Source organism: Notamacropus eugenii, chromosome 1 (assembly GCF_028372415.1).
Source record: "Notamacropus eugenii isolate mMacEug1 chromosome 1, mMacEug1.pri_v2, whole genome shotgun sequence".
NCBI classification, from domain to species: Eukaryota; Metazoa; Chordata; class Mammalia; order Diprotodontia; family Macropodidae; genus Notamacropus; species Notamacropus eugenii.
Genome location: NC_092872.1, coordinates 83196302 through 83220528, shown reverse-complemented (window position 1 = coordinate 83220528; position 24227 = coordinate 83196302).

Sequence of the window (24227 nt, the reverse complement as noted above, 5' to 3'; positions counted from 1 at the left end):
GTGTTAGAGGTTGGATTTGAACCCAAGTCCTCTTTCTCCAGTTGCATTGTTCTTTCCAACGTACCACAATATCTCTTTGGGGATTATTCCACCTTAATTCCTAGCCTCGGTCTTTTCATTTAACAATAGATAAAATCACACCTTCAGGGGAGGGTCACTGGACTCTGTCCATGGCTTATATCTTTTTTTTTTTTATGAATTGCTAATTCACTTCACTTCAGATAAATTGTATTCTCCTCATGTATAGATTTAACCTATTAAATTAAAGTCCTAATTTACTTAAAAAAAAACACTTTAAAGCTACAATTGGACTAAAATTACACCTTTTGAAAAGATGCAATTGTTTCCTGACCATGAACTTTTGCTTTTATGAATTGCTAATTTGGTTAATGGGCTTATTCTGCTCTGAAATTTGCATCATGAAAATTGCTAGCTTCCAAGAGTCCTCTGTGTACTACTCAGTTTGTACGTTTTGTTGTAAAGGTCACATTTGACATTGTAAAGCAGTGGGCTCTTTTGAAAAGGTACAAATGCAAGAAATTAAGTGGGCCCATTGGTATAATGTCATTGTTAAGGAAAGGGGGGAAAGATTCTAAAGTGAATTTTTATTCATATTGTTTACGAGCAAAGCGAGCCCAGCTCAGCTCCACGTGAACTCCTTCTCAAGACTTTTACATTATCGGCTTAGCTTACAATTCAGAGGCGGTGGTGATTGGAAAAAGGATTGTTAAAAATCACGTATAGCAGATCAAGGAAGTGTATTATTTGATTAGTGCAAAAAATAGAATCCACCAGCACCTATGTATAAGCATGTCTCATTTTATGCAATAGATGCATGCCTGAAAGGTTGCTCATAAAACCCCCACTTTCCAAAATAATAAATAATAGTCTACATTTATATAGCACTTTATTGTAAGAAAGCACCTTGTAATCGATGTCCTCAACATCTCTTGGAGGTAAGATAGGGCAGATATTAGTAACCCTTTTCTACTGATGAAAAACTAAATCTCAGAGGGATAAGTGTTTTGCTCAAAATCATAGGGCTAATATGTGATGGAATTAGAACTCAGCCTCAAATCTGTATGACAAATCAAAAGTTTGAGAGGAATGAATTGACTTAATAATCAGTTTTATTAATCATGACTAGCAGATAATTAATAAAATGATGGTCATTTGGCTTTCTCTCATAAACCAAAGGCAACTCATGGAGGCTCTCAATGCTTATATGCCCTTGGAAATGGGGTGCTCTGGGAAGGTGGAAATCAACTCTCATTGGTTAACAATTAATGAGAGAATGAATATTCTAAGGAGAGGTGGTCCTATTCTAATGAGGGGCTGGATACATGACTCTGATCATGTCACTCATGGACAAAAAGAAACTCATCTCAAACCAGACTATTCCCACCTCAGGCAATCTATACAACAGGATCTATCCTCCATCCAGTCAATGAACAACAAACCATGGTGGGGTAAAGATTGCATCTAGAGGAGATGGCCTGGGTGTGGTGAATTCTTTGGGCAGTGTCAGAAATGCCCTTGAGAGGTTGTACTTTGAATAAAGAAATAGAAAAAAAAAAACTGGATTCTCCCCCCGCAATAATTGGTTAACATAGGTGAGAAATAAAAATTTCTCTTGTCTGTGAGATCCAAGTCATTATTTAAGTAGTGACTGACAGAGTGTAGTTTAGTGGTTAGAGTATTAGACTAGGAGTCAAAAAGACCTGAGTTCAAAACTTGTCTTAGATGCTTAATAACTGTGTAATCACTTTCTTGGCCTCAGGTCCTAATTTGTGAAATGAAGGGTAGGATTCAGTGGTCTCTAAGGTCCCTCCCATCTTTAAATCTAGGATTCTCTGACCTTCATTTTGTAAATGCGCTGGGTGGGAGGAGGGGGGAAAGAAGGACATGAAAATTAAAGCAATCTTATTGTGAATCTATAAAAGTGAAACATACTTTAAATCAAGTACATTATTAATCATCCTTAATTTGTCCATTTCCTAAATCTGGATTTTCATAGTCTAGATGTCCTTAAAGGAGAGTAGCATTGAACTAAATAAATATCAGACTAGATCTGTTCCTATCCAGTCCCATTCTTGATTTTGTGGACTTCAAAATCATGCCTCTACTATTTTCTAAGGCTGGACCTCCCATTAATTCCTAGGGCCTCGATGCCTTGTAACATCCTACCACCCCAGAGACCTTTTCATCATGCAATCTCTCTCTCTGCAAGGTCTCTTTCCCTTCTCCCCTTGGTAAGTTCTTCCTGGAGTCTCCATTTTGTAGAGGAGCCCATGCTAGTGTGCCTTCTTTCCTCTCCTATCCCTATTCTCGACTTTTCAGATTCCAAAATCATGTCCCCTCTTATCCTGCTTTTTAACTCCTTTTTGTGGGTTATCTTTCCCCATTAGAATATAATCTTCTGGAAACTAGGGACTAGTTTTCTTTGTGTTTATATTTGTATAACTAACCCTTAGCACATAAAATAGCACACAGTATGTGCTTCATAAATTCTTGTTTCATTCCTGTCTTTTTTTGCTTCCAAGCCAAGTATGTAGCAACAATGAGGGGTGACTGTTCATATCCTTTTTCTGCGTACTCACAAAATGTTAAAAAGAACAAAGAAACTTCCATATATAGAGGATCTACAGACAACAAATTGTCTATTGAGGATCAAAGGGAGAAGAAGAGGAAAGGCATGGAATCATGAGGACTGATGAGTTCTAAACTGTGCTGGTGGAGACAACGACCCTATTCTTGAGATCACAAATCCATCAAAGTACTGAAGTATTATACTCTGAATACATAAGTACTGACAAAACACTTGAATTATTACAATAGTCCATTAACAAGCCTTTCCACTGTGATTCTCTGCCCCAAACAATTTTTGATACCTCTGCCAGACTAGCCTATCTTATAAATAGATCTAGCCATGCCACTTCTCTGTCCAAAAATCCTCAATGAGTCCCTATTGTTTATGTAGCACATGTTTTGGAACCAATAACCCAACTGCCACTTATGTTGACAAGCTGAGTCCCCTGAAAGTGGTTCCTCCTCTCCCTGTATATTCTAATGGTAACCCAATGGGGCAGGATATTCTTTTCAAATATTCTTTCTCCTGAGTTGAAAAGGTCAAGGTCTCCTACTGTATCCTGGGCCATCTCCAGTCATCCTGATCTATATCTAGCCACTGGACCCAGAAGGCTCCAGAGGAGAAAGGGAGGCTGATGACATTGCACAGCCCTCCTTCACTTGCAAGTCATGGCATCATCTACCTGATGTCATGATCCTCTGTGAGAATGAAGGACAAATCACCCCAGGTATGCTTCTCCATAGATTATCAGTTAATATCAATTAATCAGCCAGGGTTAATTAGCTTTTAGACAATGACGTTTACTAAGATGGTAAGTAAAGTCAGGCAGTTGGTACAAAACAACTTCCCTCCAAAGTTTTTGTCATTCTCTCCCACAAGTATATACAGAGGTTGGGGAAAGTGAGCTCAAATGTAGAGTATGTTTCAAAAAGAATAACAAAACTCCTAGAATTCCCTTTGCTCTCCTCAACATGTTCCCCTTAAATATTGTTTAACTTTCAACTCCTTGTAGTGTCCTGAGGCTGCACTTCCTTGGAGAATCTAGTTTGTCCTTGTCTCTTGATACAGACACAATTGCCAAGACATGCTATTCCAAGGACACTGAAAGGATGTCAATAAGAAATACAGATCCTCTGACCTTCTGAAGTTCAGATCATCCTCTGGTCAAGGGGGATGGGAGTGGAGAGAGAGTAGCTCTGTTCTTCCTCTCCTTCCACCAAGCAGTTCCCTGAGTATCCAAGACTTCACTGGCATTGCTCTTTCCTGGTTGGCAACTGGAAGTGTCCAATTCCAATTCAGCTTACTGGCTTTATTCACAACCCACAGAGTGTGACTGAAGTTCCTCAACCAGTCCCAACACATTCCCTGCACAGTGTCACTGCATTTCATCCAATAGCTTTCTCTCCTTTCAAAATGATCAAAGACTTTTTAAAATTTATGGTTTTGATGGATTGATTATAGTAGAGGGGTTCTCACCTGGCTTAGGAAATTACTTTAAAAGGGATGACTCACTGATTCAATGTACCCTACACATACACTTTTACACTTGTAAAGTAAAATACACTGCTCTGCTTGGTGATTTCTTACATTTTCAATTTTATTTCATATTACTTCTTCTATGATACAACTACGCTGTCCTATTTGTATCTTCCTTTAAATATATCCCACATTGACTTGTCTTTGTTCATTTCATTTCCTATGGCTGGCACATCTCATTCACTTATTGTAGCACCTCCTTCTTGAAACATTATCTGATGCCCAAGTTGGCAATAACCTTCTCTCTTGGAATTCTCTAATGTACTTTTTTTAAATGAAATACTATACATTATAGTTATTTATACATTTACCTTATGCCATAATAGGTTATGAGTTCTATGCACCCAGCACAATACTTTGTAAACCAACCAAACAACAAATTGTTCTATCATTAAATGAATGAGGAGATTTAGAGTAAAAGAATGCTCTGGATAAGATAATCATTAAGATTGCTTCCAGTTGTGAGTCTTTATTATTCATTATTTCCACCACATGTATACGTCAGGAACAGTGTCCTATATGTACCCGAAATTGTCAGTCTTACACATCCTGGAATGGGGTCATAACTTTTTTTTTTCCCAAATAGTAGTTTAGGGAATTGGAAAAGTCCTTTGTGTACTTGACAATGTCCCTCTGCCCCAGCTTTCTGTCTTTGTTCTAATGAATTCAACAGTTTTAGAGTACTTTGGGCAATATCACATATAACCTTTATAACCTTTTTTTAAGGTCCCCTGGCTCTTTATAGTCATCTGGCATCCCCACTTTAGTCAGGCTTTGTGCGTAAGTTTCTGTGCCCTTTCTGAAGACTTAGATTGGACTAGATAGGACCTCCTGTCCCTTCCATTGGGAAGTTCCATTTAATACTTCTACTATGAATACAAGTAAACCAAGCACTAGCCGGACAAACAAAAGTCCTTAAAGGGGGCTTATTGGCACAGGTTGTCAGTTGTGGTAGTCATTAAGGTATTAGCAACTGTGCAATTTCACCTTACCTAGGTGGTCCTGAGTTAAGAAGTGGGTGGGTGTAGGGAGGGGAGGGGACAAACATTTTTTTTAGACCAGACTTATAACTTCATTGCCAAAGGGAACTTGTAGTGAGAAAAAAACCTTCAACCAATGTAAATCAGTATCTGCTCTACAACTCAGTTTTAGAAGCCCTTGCTAGAGTAAATGACTTGTCCAAGGAAGTAGGATTTCAACCCAGATCTTACTTCTTCTGAGACTAGCTCTCTAAGAGTCTAAACCCTAGCCACACTGCCTTTCCTGAGCAAATCAGCAGCTTTGAAATAAGCATGCTGAAGTTAATGATGAAGAAGATCCTGCAGGAGGAATGGTTTGAGCCAAATTCTGAAAGAAAAGGAAGAACAGGAGACAGGCAGAGACATTAGGAGAGAGAGGAGGAACACTTGTTCCTCCTCAGAACTGACCATAAAGGTAATCGCTGCTTCACTAACCTAAAAGAAAGGAGGCTGAGCCTAAGAGAAATTAGGCAGGTACTGTCCTGTGGCAGGCTCTAAAGTGAGGCTGGATTGGACAGTTCTGATAGGAAAACCTGAGAGGTCTCAGCCATCCACTTCCAGGTGCAAATCTCTAAAGCCAAGTCCTGGAAGGAATGTGTGGACTGCCAGAGAGCTGTGATCAGAGAAAATAGTCCTTTGTGACAAGAAAGAAAAAAAGGAGTGACCCCTTTAGAAAACACATGGAGCCTCCCACTATCTATAATTATGTCTAGTAAATTTTCCATTCATCTGCTTGTCAATTTCTATGCAGGAGAGGATGTTTGGCTGTGCTGCTGCACAAGGGGAAAGACTGTAGGCACATTCATCCTCACACAATCCCCAATCACAGCACCTGATGGTGATGAGCATTTGCTTATGTGAAATTTTCATTTCAATCTCCCTCCTTAAAATTGGGCAATTTCACTGTAATACTCCTTAGTGCTTACATAATGCTTTTCATCTTCAAAGTACCATGTGAGCGTTAACTAATTAACATTAAACAATGTTACCAAACCTCCTTCTTTTAAAAATGTATCAACCTAGAAAGGTCTGAAAATTAAGGATTTTGATCTCAAATGGATTTCTTTCATGCTGCTCAGATAATTTAGACAGCTGCTTAAAGAAAGATCTTCATCTACTGTACACTGGTTCTAAATTTTAGAAGCTACAAATGAACCATTTTCTTATCTTTTCTGACATAACAGTAGCCTCCCCCAGTGTTTTTATTTTGCAGAGTTAAGACAAACTCTCCTCTTATTTCAACTGCAGTCTCTTTGCAGGGGGAATTCAATGAGGCAAGCAGTTTAAAACAGCAAGGATTCCTACCCAGTATAGAATAAACCCTCAGCACAATCTTATCCCTGATCCACTCCAGCACGGAACCAATGAGTAAACAGAAGCCCAGCAACTATTTCTTTTTTGAATCTCTCAGTACCCAGGAAACATGGACTCTGGGCTTTGAAAATCAGAGATTTTCGAATGAATGTAGTTTCTAGGCTTAATATTGGCAGGTCTGAGAAGTATAGACCTAGATTATAAGGGGGAACACTGTTCATTTATCCTTTGCTCAGATACTTTCCAAAGTTCCTTTACAAATATTTGGTATTTAGATAGACCCTTAATATTTCAAAGGTAAATATTATCCCCATCAAGACCAAGTGCATTGCACTATAAAAAAAGGAAACAGTTGAAATCCACATGAAGACTTCTTTTGTCAGCATGATTTGGCTCAGGAATGGGTGAAGGAATTCCTCATGTTTCTGAGTAAAATAATTTTAGTCTTTATAACATAAAGCATCTTACAAAGAAACATTCCTCTTCACACCCACTTCCTCTAGATCATACACTCAGCATCTCTTGGTGGAACTATTTTCGTAGCCTTCTAAGTGATCTCCCTGAATGCATTCTCTTCTCTAATTTACCCTCCTGTCAAAAATTACTTTTTAAAGTACGTCTGGCGATGTCAAAGTCCTGCTCAAAAATTTAGGGTCACTTCCTATTTTTTACCAAATAAAATAAAAATGCCTAAACCTAAAACTCAAGTCTGTCCTAAATCAGGTTTCAACCTATCTTCCCAAGCTTCCTGAAATACTGGACTATATTCCCAGATTTCATCCTGTCCTTCTCTATGTCAGTATCTCTTGGCTCAGCATCACCAGTGCCTAGACTATACCAGCCCTATCCCATTATCACCTATTAAAATCCTTTTCCCCCTGACAAAACCAACCTTAGACCCCATCTCTCCCATCAAGTCACCTCTGATTATACCTTATCTCTACTAATAAATAATCCTTCTTCCATCACATCTCTCACAAAGTTCTAGTTATACTTTTCCTAGTCAGTTACCATACTAGTTATCTCTGTATTCTACCCCAACCCCTACTGAGATGTTGAACTCCATGAGAACAGGGACGGTGCATAATATCATCTTTGTATCACCAACATCTACTGTAGGACTCTCCACATAGCAGGCATTTACTTATATGTTTGTTAAATTACACTGAACTAGAGTGTGACTCACTAATACACCACTGGTAAAACCATGAGTTGGTCCAACCATTTGAAATTATACTGAGAAAATTATTCAAATATCCACAAGCTTTGACCCAGAGATCCCATTGTTAGGCGTATTTGCCAAGGAGGTGAATGACTAAAAAAACAAACAAACAAACAAAAAAAAAAAAAACCTCACAAAAAACTACATAAACACATTTTTTTAGTAGCTAAGAACTAGCTAGCAAAGTATTCATCAGTCAACTAAGGAATGGCTAAAGAAGTTGCTTTCCCCACATTTACAAAAATATTTATAGCAGTTCTTTTTGTGGTGGCAAAGAATTGGAAATTGAGGGGATGTCCATCGATTAAGGAATGGTTGAACAAGTTGTGGTATATAAGTGTAATGAAATAACGTATGCTATAAAATGAATGGGCAAATTTCAGAAAAACCTGGGAAGATTTACATGAACTGATGCTGAGTGAAGTGAGCTGAACCAGGAGAATATTGTATGCAGCAACAGCAACATTGTACAATGAATTAACTATGATAGAATTAGCTCTTCTCAGCAATTTAATGGTCCAAGACAATTCCAAAAGACTTATTATGGAAAATGCTAACCATATCCTCAGAAAGAATAACGGAGTCTGTATGCAGATAGAAACATACTATTTTCATTTTTTTTCCATTTTTTGTTTTCTCTTTCTCTTGGTTTTTCCCTTTTGTCCTGATTCTTCCTTTCACAACATGATTAATGTGGGAAAACATTTAAAATGATTGTATATGTATGACCTATATCAGGTTGATTGCTGTCTTGGGGAGGGAGGAGGGAAGAAAGGGAGGATGAAAAATATGGAACTCAAAAATTTACAAAAATGAAATGTTGAAAACTATCTTTACATGTAATTGGAAAAAAAACTGTTAAATACAATTAATGAATAAAAAAGACATTGTCCTCCATGAATGTAATGGAATATTGTGAATGCAAAAAATTATGACTATGATGAATACAGAAAAAAACACTGAAAGATCTATATGAACTGATTCAAAGTAAATTAGGCAGAACAAGGAAAACAATAGAAAAAATAAAGACAACAACTGAAACTGAGTAGGCAGGAAGTGGGCATCCCAACAGGAAAGGTGGGATGAGTCATATGTGCCCATTCCAGAGGCAATGATGGTTGAGTCCAAGCTTGGGGACATAAATTATAATATGGTGAAGATGCTGTCCCAACTAAACATGGATCTGGAAAAGCTACTAAAGGAGATGGAGAAGATATCTGTTCAGATGACCTGGATGACCTATGACATCATAGTGATGCATACCAACTCTACCTTGGCAGACTGCACGAGGTAACTGAAAGCTGTTTAGAATTTTAAGTAGATAATGGAGAAGAACTGGAACAAACTGCTTGATGAGACTTTTTAAAGTGTTGGGTAGTTTTGTTAGAATGCTTATTTTCTATCTGTTATTATTTATTCTAAGGGATGGCTCTCTGACAGAGAAAGGAGGAAGGGATACATTGGAAAATGTAAGTAGTATAAAAAACAAAAGTTTGTTGTTTGGTTTTTTTTTTTCCTGAGGAAGAAGGAAAGAGGATGTGACTTTAAGCACATATAATCCTAACTTATTTTGCACAGTAAATAAAGAGCATAGCCTGGAATCAGAAAGTTCTGAGTTCAAACCTTGCCTTAGACACTTACTGGCTATGTGACCTTGGGCAAGTCACTTAACCCTGTTTTCTCACCTGTAGAAGAGCTTGAGGAGGAAAGGCAGTATCTTTGCCAAGAAAACCCCAAATGAGGTCACAGAGAGGTGAGACACTACTGAAACAACTGAACAACAACAAACCCTAACTTACAAAACAAAGTCATATAAATTCAAAATGTCCTAAGGTTATATTTACAATAAGAATGAAAAATGCATTTTTCTGGATACTTATAATGACTTAGACATAGCTTTTACTTGAAGGACTATCATTCATCAGAAGATAAAATAGATTTCTTCTGCTTGCCCCCAAACAGCAAAATTATGAGTAATGGGTATAAAGAGGAAAATTTAGGTTTGAATTGAGCAAAAACCTCCTAGTCCCTAGAATGGAAGGTAGTAAGTTCCCATTGACCCCAGAAGCCACCTAGCCTAACCTTACTCAAAAAAAAAAAAAAAACCACTGCAACACAAATGATAACAGTCATCTAGTCTTTGTTTGAATACTTCCAGGGAAAGGGAACCCAGGACTTTTCAGAGGCAGCCCATTCTAATTTTAAACAATAGCTCCAGCACCCAGAAGAATGAAAGACCCACCTACCTATCCCATCCTGTCAAATTCCTGGCTGATGGATAACCAAGTCTTTTGATGCTCCATACTGATTAACTTTCTGATTTGGGTGTTTAGGATTAATCCACCAATACATTTTGGAAGCTAGGTCTCCTGTCCTCCTAGTTATTCCACAAAGTAATATTAATGGAATGGGAAGATCTTTCCTGTCCATTAATAGGCCTATGTGACACCTGCTTTGAGCTTGAGCTGACTGCTGTAATGGAGCCTGTGTCACATGGAGCATGAGTCACATGGAGGTGGGAAGAGCTTGCTGAACTAGTGGTGTAGGAAGTGAGGGTGAGGCAGAGCTGGGAGACAGGGAGGCAGAGCAGTTAATGTGAGTAAGAGGGGGAGGAATTTTTCCTAGGGGAGCTTGTTTGTGGGGAGGCTTAATGGAGAGAAGGCTTGGGGGTGGCTGCGCTCCCTGGATTGGTGATGTGTATAAAGGTCTTTGTTACCATGGTGGATTTGGCTTTCCGGTATCTGAATAAGTATTTTGGTTTCATCTTTGAGGAAGAGAGTTGTTTAGATTTTTTTGTACTTACCCTTGAAATACACATGCATGTTCATAACAGCTGCCATAGGTATCACATGGGTGTTACACACCCATAACCTAGTGAAAACATGAGCTTAGATCTAAGCCAAGAAAAAGTGTACTAACTAATATACTAAGGTTGCTAATGCCCTTTTTTATTTAGAGTCCTTTCACTAATTTTACCAGGATGAAAATCTTTCAGGATAGCATAGTGCTTAAATCCTTAATCCATTAGATTGTGAGCTACTCCACTAGACTGTGAACTCCTTGAAGACAGGGACTTTCACCTCTTTTTATATCCTTAAGCACTTAGAACAGTTCCTGAATCATAATAAATATTTAATAAATGCCAATTAACTGACTAATTCTTCTATCCTCCCTAGCAGAAAAAGACAGATTAGACCAAGAAGAATTTTGAATTTACCTGTCAAAATATTTTTCCTTACCTCATAGACAACTGGAGGAAACAACTGAAAACTTAGTCTGAGTTTCTAATAAGGAAGAAATTCATCAAAAATTAGTAAATCCTTCATTCTCATACTAAGCCATACCCATTTGGCCAGAGGGCTCCATTTAAAATTGAGTTCTGTCAAAATACTTTTAGGGTTTCTTCTTCATCAGAGCACATTACAGAATCCTTTCCCTCTACTTAAACAAGCAAACTCCTGGGAGAAAGCCCCAAAAGCCATCTTAGCCCACATTATATACTTGAATGTGCTGGATTCAGTTTCCCCCTCTGTTGTACCTATAGTACGTATCTCACAGTGTTATTTTAAGGTTCAAATACACAAAGTTTTTAAACTTTATAGGCTATAAATATTTCAGTCACCATCACCTTTTTTGTTGGTGTTTTATTGTTTTTATATTTAGCACCTCTAGAGCTTTCTGTAAGTTAGAAAAGGACCTGTCTGAGCTAAGGGAATCTATACACTTTTCTCAGCTTCTAAGAGAGCTTCTGAGTCTATAGAGGCTGGGTAACCCTTGAATAATCTGAGCCTTCTTGTCTCTGATCAAACTGACTAATAACTGTTTAGTGATAAAAATAGATTATTTCTTTTAGGGACCAGGATCTAGTTTAACATACTGGAAAAGGGAAGTTGCTTACTAATTCATATTCTTAGCACAATTATGTCTTCCACCAATAACCTTGGCTCTCTGTTATCTCAGACATTTTGAACATGATGATTAGAAGGCACTGAAAATGTCAAAGAATCTCAGAGCTGTGTAATCCTCAGAGATCATCTACCTGATAAAACCTCCCTCTGCAGCATTGCCAGCAAGTTGCCAGCACTCCACCCTGCATGAACCAATAGCAAGAAGAGACTCACTTCCAGAGGCATCCCATTCCAATTCAAGATGGCTCCAATTCATTATTAGGAATGTTTCTTCTTATCAAGGATAAATGTACTTCTACATCTTCTACCAATTTCACCTAGTTCTGCCCTTCAAGGCTAATCAGAGCAAGTACAATCTCTATTCCACTTGAAGGTCCTTGAAATACTTTAAGATAGCTATCATGTCCCCTTAAATCTTCTTTGCTTCAGGCTCAACAACTCAAGTCCTTCATCTCAGGCTCATTATCCCCAGATCCTTAGATGGAATAATTTTAAATTCCCTCACAATCTTGGTCATCCTCAAGACACACTCCAGGTTGTCAATATCCTTCTTTAAATGTGGTACATGATACATGTTATCATACAATGTTACCTATGTGGCCTGCAAAATGATTGTCACCTCCCATCACCTCAACACTATTTCTAGTAACATAGCCTATGATTCCATTAGGTTTTTGGACTTTTATGTCATGCTGTTTACCATACTGTACTTCCAGGCTGCTAAAATTCTCGGGTCTTTTTCACATAAGTGCTTGTCTAGCAATGTCATCCTCCATTCCATTACTTGCATCATTCAATTTTTAAACTCAATTACAGGAATTTTCATTTATCCCTATTAAATTTCATTTTAGATTCAGTCTTCTAGCTTATCAAGAGTTCTCTTTCTTGGATCCCAATTCTGTCATCTATATGAGCTTTGAGACATCAAGTTTGATAAGTATGCCTGTATCCAAGTCACTGATGAAATGTTGTAAAAAGCAGGACCACGGACAGATCCATGTAGCATTCTAGAGGCTTGCCTCTAGGATGAACTCACTCCATTACTATGGTGATCTGGGACCCAAACCTCATCTTCCTTTTCTACCAGAAACATTGATTGGAGACAAATAAAGCCCAAATGGCATTAAGAGAAAATTCACCTAGAAACTTTCCAACCTGTTTTTTGTCCTAAATAATGACCATGGGCTAAGTTGAGGATATTGTTTTAAAGCCTGCTTTGGGGTGATCTGTCTGTTTCTCAGTGGTATGTCAGCCACTTCCCAGTGTGATGGCTTATTCAAAATATTGGGTAGAAATAAGATTCACTGTGAAATTAGCTGTAGACAAGCTCAGAAACTGCTAATGATGCAGAGATAATAAGGGGATTTGCAGAAAACACTGATATTGCATTATGATTAGTGAGCAGAACCTCACCCCTTGATGCCTGCAGGGCTGAAGCTCCCACAAGAAGTACAAATGCATATGTATTAGCAGCACACACTGGCAAATCCAGGCTCTTGAGGCCATTGGGCTCAGCACTCCTGGTCAGGGGCTCAGAGCTCAGCCCTGATTTGCAAAAATGATTAATTTGTGGTTTTTGAGAATAAGAAATGTTTACCTCCTAGTAACAGAAAAGACCAAAACCTGGTCTTCAATCAAATTCCCCATTTACAATGACAAAATCCAGAGAAACACAAATCTGCAGACTTTTCAAACCCAGTGCCCTTTTAAACCATGCTCTTTGCCACCAGCTGCCTCTTCTAGGGCAAGATTTCAGATCCTAAAATCTCCTTTATGTCAAGACCTATTACAGAGACACACAAGTATGTGTCCATGTTTGCCTATGTTATGTGCTGGGATATGCAAACAAATACTCATGTGGTAGAAACACAGTCTAATAAGTACAGGATTGAATTTCAGAACTGAAATGTAACATCTGCCATAAAGTCATGACACTGGAAACAGCCATTTTCAATGACATCTGGGCTTTTATCTAATGGGATTCATATGTACATATTTACACACATACCAAAAATACATTTGTGTGTGCTTTTGGATAATTTCTGTGTACAAGTCATAGTCTACACATTTTTTTGGCACAGAAAGAAAAAATGCAAATTGTATGCATGGCAACGAACAAGTCACCTGCATAATAAGATGCCAGAAAGTTTGAGGCTAAAACTCTTATTTACATGAAAAACAATTTGGTATGGGAAATGTATTTTGCTTCACATCCCATCACATTTATTTCTCAAAGTTGGAAACCTCTACTCAGTATAAACCCTCAGTTTCTAGTTCCATTCTAATTTTCTCCAAATTTGTTGCTAGGCTCCTAAGGTGACAGGGTGAGGTCCCCAGTTCCCAGGACTCAGTGCCCCATTACCAGTTTAGGGAACTTCACAGAAGCATAGACTCTCAGATGGAAATCACTTCGGAAGCTATCTAGTCCAAACTTTTATCTAACCTATCAATTCCCTCTATGATATCTGACAAGATTCTGTAACTGCTTGAGTGCTTCTAGAGGTAGGTAACTGAATACCCAATAAGACAGCCCATTCCAGTTTTGGACATCTCTGATTATTCTGTTGTTGTTTTATATTAATTGAATTTAATGACCCCAAACTTCTCCTTGAATCACAGGCCAAACTTTTTTTTTTTTTCAGTTTGGTAATGTTATATGACTACAAGTTGTAGAATACCATAGTAGTCATATCTGAGCAGAAAACTCCAGAAACAATCTGACCAAAGTAGAATACAGTGAACCTAGCACCTCCCATGTTCTTGACATTAGACTTCTATTAATACAGTCTAAGATCAAACTGGGATTTCAGAGAAGCACTTCACATTTCTGACTTATGTTGGGCTAGTAGCCAATATATATGCAAAAAGAGTGGTGCATGTTGGGAGAATGGGCTTCCTATTTTGCCTAAACCCTGTATAATAATACTCACAGGTGACAAAAATTCTTTACTAAATTTATATATCCATTTTAATCTTCAAAAAAGTGCAGTTAAGACACATAAATAAAGCAATGGACAACCACATGGCATCATCCATTTTAAATAACGAATTAAGTGTAAGAAGTGGTGACAAGGATGTCTTTTTTTTAAAGTATGATTGAAAAGAAAAGACGGGTTAATCATGTATCAAGAAGAGATCTTTTCAGTCTCCAAGGCTCACTACAGTGACCCCTTATTCTCCTTCACCCTACATAGCCAATCTATTACCAAATATTGTTTTTTTCTCTGCAATTACTTTCACATATGTCTCTTCTTCTCAATTTGCATATTCTAGGTCAGAGGCCCTCATCGACTCTCACCTAAACTATTGCAATCATCTTGGCTTGATCACAGGATTATAGACTTGATGGCTTCTTTTCTCTCCTTAGAAATCTGTAAACAGAGGCAGGCTGACTACATGCAAGCAATACTATATTCTCCTAGGTTTAGAGCTGGAAGTAACCTCAGAAATCATCAAAGTCAGCAGCTCATTTTAAAGATGAAAAACTTTAAGGCACAACTGAAGTGCCTTACTCAGGATCATGTGACTAATAAGTATCCCAGGAGGGATCTGAACTTGGATGTTCTTAAAACATTGTGATCTCCTAATGCCCAAAACATTTGCCCTCCTTCTAGATTATTCTGTCACCTGTCACACGAAAGGCTACCAAACCATACAATGCACATAGTTAAAAATAAAAATAGATATAGGCAAAAGGAAAGGAGATCCTACTAAGTCAACCACACATCAAATTTTGCAATCTCAGGGTCATTCATGAATCTTGTCTCCTCTCTAAATCCAGCCAATATCCAATCAGCTTCTAAACCTTGTCACTCTTACCTACACAACGTTTTTCCCTCTCACAACCTCCAACTTAGTTCATACCTTCATCACCTTTCATCTGGATTATTTGAACAGCCTCCTGCTTCCAGTCTCTGTTCCTCTTAAATGCATTTTCAAAATAGCTGCTAATGTGACATTCCTAAAACACAGGTTGGACCATGTCCATTGGACCATATCCATTGGACCATGGACTCTCCTACTTGAAAGCCATCAATGCCTCTCTACTCTTATAGGATATAATAGAAAATCCTAAACCTGTTGTTTAAATGCCTCCAAAGAGAAGCCTTGTTTATATATTACACACTTTTACACACTTCCCACATTTTCCATTCCAGGCAAATGGGACAGCTACTTATTCCCTATATGTTATATCTCCTGCCTCTGTAACTTTGAATGACTCATCCCCCATATCCAAAATTCATTCTCTCCTTGTCTTTGCTTCACAGAATCCCTAACTTCCTCCATATCGCAATTCCAGAGCCACTGTGTACACAAGGCCTTTCCTGACACACCCCTCCCCCCCAGGTGACAGTGTTCTGTCAACCTCTTGAGAGTACTTTATATAACTTTTTAGTACTTGGCACTTATTATCTGTGTACATGTTATATCTCCCCTAGCATAATGTAAACACCTTGAGGGGAGGAACTGTCTCAGTTTTACCTTTGTATTCTCGTTAACTAGCACAGTGCCTGCCACATAGTAGATAAATTCTTAATATTTCTTGAACTGGATTGACTCCTTTATCCAAGTGCTTCTGTCTTGAAATCATTAAGGAAACAGAATGCATTGATACCCAAAGTATTGTCTCTCTATCTAACCATCCCCAAAGCATCATAGCCAATATACCTTTGCTTCCTGAAAAAAAGCCCCAAGTCTTTCTTTGACCTTGGTTAATCTTATCATCCCATTGGTAGATCCCCTATACTCAAGGGCAGAATGTGAGCTATCTCCTGGTGGAGGCCTCCTATGCAAAAAAAAAAAAAAATGTGCCCCATCCTGTGGCATCATCTCTCTTGACCCCTGGACAGATGCTTCCCTTTCCGGCTTCTGAGGCATCAGAGCACAGAAACAGTAAAGCAAAGGCACCTTGGGTAGTAAATTTCCCTGGGTATCTCAGTCTTGTCTCCTGGATGTCATACAGAGAGTTTAGGAGAAAGCAATGCAGCCAGTTCCTTCCTTGTTTTCATGGAACAAGGGAAGAGCACTTATGCCTCCTAAGAACACTGTCCCAAACACATTGCACTCATGGACAGTTTGGTGAATAATCCCTCAGAGGGGGCTTCCCCCTCATGGACCTCTTGCTTCCTAAAGAAGCAGGTACCTCTGTGACCAATTTCAGTCCCAGAAGTGCCATGTTTTCACTACCCTTCTGGTCATTTGTTGTGATCTGCCTGCATATGTCAAGTGACCTTTCAAAGTTAAATATCTTTACCATCCTCATTTTTTCCCCTCTTAAATGTCAAAAGTTGCCATTCTGCAGCTGTTTCACAACAGATGGTGAAAACAACATCAAAAGCCACTGAGAAGCTATATTTGGCTACTGAGCTGCCTTAGAAAACTTCAGTGGTTTCCTCTAGTCTCAGAAAGAGCTCTTCCACCCATAGTGATACACAGTCATCTATCTTCTAAATAAGCACAAACAACCAGAAGGTAGGGAATGGTGAAATCAGGGAGACCTCTGCTTCCATGGGTGATAAACCTAATCTGGAAAAAGAACCAAGAACCTGGTTCCTCCCTGGGCAGCACTGATCAATAAAAGCAAAGGTCCATTCTTGAGTTTATTTGAACTCCTATGCCTTTTAGTTGAACTTTATTAGAAGAGACAGGTGAGGCATCTTGGTATTTCCATAACCTCTGATACAAATATTTGATCCAACAAACATAGAGTGAGTACCTACTTTGTGCAGAATATTGTAGCAGGTACTGGATGAGATATAAAATTTAGCTAAGACACACAAGTCAATTTCACTTAAACATTCCCAGAACCAGAGCTTAATCGAGAAAATTAAAATGTCTAGGAGACCTGTGATTTTCAGAGGATCATCTGAGATCAGAAAAAAGTCCTATCTCTCTACCCTACCTCAGAAAACTACACTAAGAATCAGCCCAGAGGAATGCAAGAATTGGACATTGGAACTCAATTTTCTTATCCATAAAATGAGAAGGGTGAACTAAACGACTTCTAAGTTCCCATCCAAATCTAAAGTGTGATCCTACAAAACAGGCAGGCTGGTAACAAGCATTTATTGTCAGACACTGTGCTAAGCTCTGGCATACAAATACAAACAAAAAAGAAGGCAGTTCCTGACCTAGAGGAGCTTACCTTCTAATGGTGGAAGGCAATGCAAAAAGAAAAAAAAAGAGTGGGGTAGAAAGGGGTTGAAAAGTGGGAAGATGGTGTCAAAGTTCAGAGAGCCAGAAGAAGAATCAGTCTGGTACGGCTAACCTGGACCCCTCAAAGGTGTCCCTGAGAGGGACTTATCAATTAGAGAAGGAGGACAGCAAGGATGTTCCAGGGCAAGAAGTCCAGAGGCACTGAGGGAAGTTTGAGAATTGGATGACAGCTAAGGCATACAAGCAAAACCCAGAATATCAGAAGCAGAGCTGGAAGGAAAATGGAGGATGGCTCACCTGGTTCTCTACTCAAAATGGAGCTTCCTGTCATTCTAGGACATCAAGTCCAAGGATGACTTACTAACTACTATCAGTAAGGGACCTGTATAAGGGAGAATTTGAAAGCCTAGTAAGGTCTAGAGTTGAAATGCGCAGGGCATCCAAATTCAGGAAAGGACTAATACCCAGAGATGTCCCAGGAGGAGGAAAGTTTGGGAACATCAGTCAGTATCAAGAAGCTAAATGATTCCTCAGTCACAGCCTAGAGATGACCTAAGGTCCTCACAGCTTTGCTCTGTTACCCCATCCCTGCTGCTGAGGCTTTCTAGTATTTAAAGGGTCAATGCCTTCTACTTCGGGCTAAAGCTTTTATGGAATTGAGTCCGTAGCAACTCATATGAAGATTCAAAGCTGAAATCCTTAGGATTCTATGAGAGGAAAAGAAGTTCCTTGAGGGAATTTTGTTTCTCCTTTTGTATCAAAAGGCAGCACAATCTAGTGGGCAGAGAGTTAGCACTGAAACCAGGAAGACCTTCCTCTGAGTGCTCTAGGATGACACCAAACTCAAATAGAAATGGGGGGGCACTAAATTGTACATAAGAATCCCTACAGCCTGTGCATTGACTCAGAGAACTACATATAAATATTATCTATGTTTTTATATTTCTATTTATTTTGTTAAATATTTATCAATTACAAGTTAATCTGACTTGAGCCACACTCAGGAGGGTTACGAGTCACATGCAGCCAGTGGACCACATATTTGACACCATTGTCCTTGAAAATTCTCTTAGACAATGAGTTACAGTAAAAATGTCAGCCTTCTTTAGTAGAGGAAGTTTCCTCACTGACAAGTTCCCTAAGTCAATAAAATCCCAAGGCCAATTCCTGTAGCCTATATATCATTCCTTGTGAATCACAGGGCACCTAGCAAGTGACTTGTACAGAGTCAGGGCCTAATAGGTGTCCATCGAATTGAACTGATTGGAAGGAAGAGATCTAATTATCCTCCAAATTCTTAAGATTCTGAGTGGTCTCCATTGACTAACCGTGCCACTCTGTGACCAGTATTCCAAAGACCAATATGGGGTCACTTTTAAGTCTTTGTAGGGTCTATGACCCCAGAATCAACCTGATGGCCCTGAGCACCCATAAAAACTCGAATCTTGTATCCTCAATGAGTTATCAGTGGAAAATAAATAGTAACTTCCTTACTTCATTTTGAAGATAACAGTTTTTCTTTTCTCTTTATAGCTTACTGCTACCCTGACACATTTGTTTGCTCTGTTATTGGGTGCTTGGGGCTTTGATAACATCATTATAAAGACATTTAATCAAACTCACGGCTTACTCTGCCGACATTTGGCATCAGCTATAACTTGCTATAAACACTAAGCTGCAAGGTTCTTTCATGCATGATCTTCCTTAGTTTATAACTAACTGTTCAAACACCACAGGGGCATATTAGAACTCACTGAGAACAGGTATTTTAATAAATAATTGAATGTGGGCCTCTTGGGATTTTTTTTTTCCTTTTTGCTTAAATGAGTGTAAATCACTAGTCCATTCATACTTGGCAGTTCTCTGGAGTTTAGAGTCAGCAGTTTCCATTCTTGTGTACAGGACAAAGCTTCTCATCAGAATTTGGCAGGTGAGAAAATGGAGACGGCCTCACTGGCACTGGCTCTGCGCCGGGGGAAAATAGCTGCATTATCCAAATCACTCCTACCTCTCTTTAAAACAGTCCCAAATAGAGATTCTATGATTTTTTAAATTATATAATTGAAGAGAGAGGAATGCCTAGGATGGTGTAAGTGCAGGGTGCCCCCAAAATTTACTGTGCATTTTAAACATGACTTTGGAGATTCTAGTTCCCGCATTCATGAGGTGAACAGCTCTTGCAGGGTACAAATAGACAGAGAGATGACACAAACAGATGAAGGGACTGGGTCTTGAGTGCTTCCCAAGAGTCACAGGAACTATTCAACATCCACTCAGAATCCTGGTGTCCTGATTCATACTCATTATTACCTTGATAAATTTGGTTTTATCAGTGATCCATTTTCCTCCTACATACTGAAATCCACCATTTCTGGAAGTCCCTCTCATAATATTTGGGGGGGGGCAATAAATGAGTCAAGAGTCAGCAGAATCAATCTCCTGAACCTCTGAATACTTTGCTCTGTGACCTTGTAATGATAATAAATATAGCTCACATGCATCTAGTGCTTAAAGATTTGCAGGATACATTACACCAGTGGTTCTCAAAGGTTCGTGACTTTGGTCCAAGTGGTATATGCTAAAAAAATTTTTTTGAGTAGCACCTTAAGTAATAATAATTGTGAGTGATATTATCAGCAATGTATCAAATTACCCTGGTGGGGTTCATAATTCATTTTTATTGAGGTTATTGAAAGGGGTTTAAGGAATAATAAATGTTGGGAACACATAACATTTCATTTGTTCTTAATTATTACTAACCAACATCCTCTCCCCATTTTACAAATGCAGAAACTAAGGCTAAGAAAAATTAAGGACATACACAGGGTCACACAGCTAATAAGTATATGAGATTGGATTCAAAACCATAATTTTCTAGTTTAAAGTCCAGCTCTCTATCGACTGTGAGGGAGGATGTCTGATTGTCTGTTCTGTTGGTATGAAAAACATACCATCTGTCCTGAATAGCTCATATCCTTGGGCACTTGTATCAGAAAGTTGTCTTTGAAACTTCCTCAATATGGCATTGGACTTTGGAGACAGTGTAACTGAAGTGATGTCACCATGTAGGAAATGCTAAAAATTATCCTAGTCCATTAGTTAGGCAGCTGTAACTAAATACTACCCTTTTTGGAAGGAGGTAGTAGAGGTGGGAAGGGAGGTGGAGTGAGTATCTAACTAGTATTAAATATATCATTTGATACATCTTGGTGTCCCAAAATTCTTAGTGCAGTTTAAAGCTACACAGTAAGATTTTTGGGACACTCTGCTTGCAACACACTAGGCATCTCTCTTCAACTGTTCTTATATAATCAAAAATAATCATAGATTTAGAGCTGGAAGGGATATTGGAGTCCATCTTATTTATCCCCATCATTTTACAGTTGAGGAAAATGAGACAGAGAGATTAAGTCACTTGCTCATAGGCACAAGTAAATATTTGTCAGAGGGGGGATTCAAACTGAGGTCTTCAGGCTTTAAATTCAATGGTCTTTTCAATATACTGCTCATCCTCTTCAGTGAATTTTTGAGCATACAAAGATGTCATTTCACTGTAATTAGACTCTGTGTGATAGAATCACTTTCTGTTCAAAATTTTTTTCAAATTAGACAGAAGCCATTAACCCGAACTTTATATTACACACACACACGCGCACGCGCACGCACACACACACACACACACACACACACACACTTCTAATGGCAGAATTTCTCAGCGTGTTAATTTGGGTAAAAAAAAGGTTTTAAATAGATTTGAGTGCTTAAATACATCTGAGGGAAGAAAAGACTACAACAGAGGAATGCCTAATTCACCTAAAAGTAATTAAAAAGTAAGTTGGATCAAGATGCCTTTTCCTCCAAGATTGTAATTTAAAAGGCAGCTGAGTTATCAGAATTGAGCAGGGCTCTCAATTTTAACAGAAATGAGAAGCCTTCTTTTCAAAGGGAGAGAGACAGAAATGAAACCAAGGTATAGATTTCCAATTAAGCAAAATTCTTCCTTCCAGAAAACAAACAAAATCTAAATGAAAGTCAAATGATCCCCAGAACATGCTTAGGAGAAGAAATCCAAGAATGCTCACATTACATTAATGAAAATAATAAAAAATTACCATAATAAAGATGTCTCTTTCCCAAATCCTCATAATCTCCAAGCTACGTGGAGAAAAAAAAAAGCTTTCAAAGTATAGAGACCTGGCCAAGACGATCAAAATCATATGGCAAGAGCATGAGATACACATCACACCTATCGGCCTTTCTGCAACTGACGTCAGGCCAAGGATGCTTTCAGGGAGACCAGGAGAATTTACATCACAGCTCTTTTATTCAACTACAAAAAAATAGTTACTTTATCTACCTGTGCAGTAGTCCGTACAACAATGAGAGTAAAGAAATAGCAAGATAATGACTTGTCCCAGGATCATTTCTGTCTGAATACCATTGAGAAATATTATAATAGCTAACTAGCATTTATGTAGCCCTTGAATGCTTGCTAAATGTTTTACATATGTTATCTCATTTGGTTCTTACAACATCCCTGGGAGGTAAGTGCTATTATTATCCTGGTTTGAATCCCCAGATGAAAAAACAGAAGCTGACAAAGGTTCAGTGAATTACCCAGGGTCAAACAGCTAGTAAGTGTATGAGTGAGGATTCAAACTTAGGTCATCCTGCCTCCAGGTCCAGTACTCTATCTACTATGTCACCCAGCTGCCTAAAAGGATAAGAATATGATAATAAGTAATACTACTACTAATAATAATTATTATTATTATATATTTATACAATTTACATATAACTATATAATAAAAATAAGATAATACTACTAATAATAATAATTACATATTTATGTAATTTACATATAATTATATAATAAGAAGAAGATAATAATACTCCTTAAATGTTCTATTGAATGTGTGGTCTCATCAGTGTGGGTATTCCCTGAAAGAACATAAATTCAGGCCATCCTCTGCAATTCTGATCCATGTCCTCCCCTTCATTTATCAACAGAGGTCCACTCAGTCTGCTAAACATCTTGTTTCACATCATGGAGACACCAAAAGAGCACATAAGCAATCCTTCAGTTATCCTTGCTCTTACTATATGACTGAGGATGATGATGATGATAGCTAACATTGATATAGAGGTTACTATGTGCCCCACACTATGTTAAGTGCCTTATAATTATTATCTCGTTGGATTCTCACAACAACCCGAGGAGGTAGGTACTATCATTATTCCCATTTTACAGATGAAGAAACTGAGACAAACTGAGGTTAAATGATTTGCCCAGGGTCACACAAGTAGGACCAAATTGGAACCCATGTCTTCCTAACTCCAAACCCATTTCTCAGTCAGTTTTGCTACCTAGCTCTTTTTGTACTATTCCATGTTTTTCTTCTCATTAATATAGTTTATTTTCACATCACCTAAATTTCACAATAAGTCTCTCTCCCTTCCCAAAGAGCGATGCCTTATAACAAAATAAACTGGAGGAGGAAAAACAGTTTAGCAAAAGTAACCAACCAACCCTAACAATATAGTCAGAACTGAATATAGTCACGCACCTCTGCAATGAAGGTAGAGAAATGCATTCTTGCATGTCTTCTTTGGGCATCAAGGTAGAGTAGATGGAGCACTAGGTTTGGAATCAAAAGGACTCATCTTCTGAGTTCAAATCTGGCCTTGGACACTTACTAGCTATGTGACCCTAGGCAAGTCACTTAACCCCGTTTGCCTCAGTTTCCTCATCTGTGAAATGAGCTGGAACAGGAAATGGAAAATTATTCTAGCATCTCTGCCAAGAAAACCCCAAAATGGGGACATAGAGTCAGGTGCAACCGAGATAACTGTGCAACAAATGTCTTCTTTGGCACCCAGTTTGATCATTGTAGTTTCACGCTGCTCAGTTTCAATTGTTTCATTTTTATTGTTTCTATTTGCATTGTTGTGTACCTTTGTATGTATTCCCTGGTTCTACTTGCTTTACTTTGTATCAATTCGTATAAGTCTTTCCATGCTTCTCTGTATTCACTATTTAGTAACAGCTAGCATTTGTATAGCACTTTAAAGTTTGCCAAGTGTTTTACACGTTATCTTTTCTGATCCTTATTTTTTAACATAGTAATATTCCATTATATATATGCCCCACAATATGTTAAGACATTCTCAAATTGAAATAGCCCATGTTTTTGTCAATCATATATTCTTTCAATGAGATTCATTATATGGCTTCTCCTGCCTAATTCCTCATTTATAACATGTTGCAGCCTACTTATACCCAGTACATTCCTCATCATGGCCTTTTAGTTGTCATGGAGGAGATCCAGTAGAGAGAATAATTATAATACTGACATTTATAGAGCCACTTAAAACTCCTCTCAAGTCCATCAGCTGCCTCTCTGTGGTATATGCAAGTGATCCTGAGTTGTCAGAGGCCAGTATATCCAGAGATGTATAAAATTTTACCAAGCTGGAAAGGT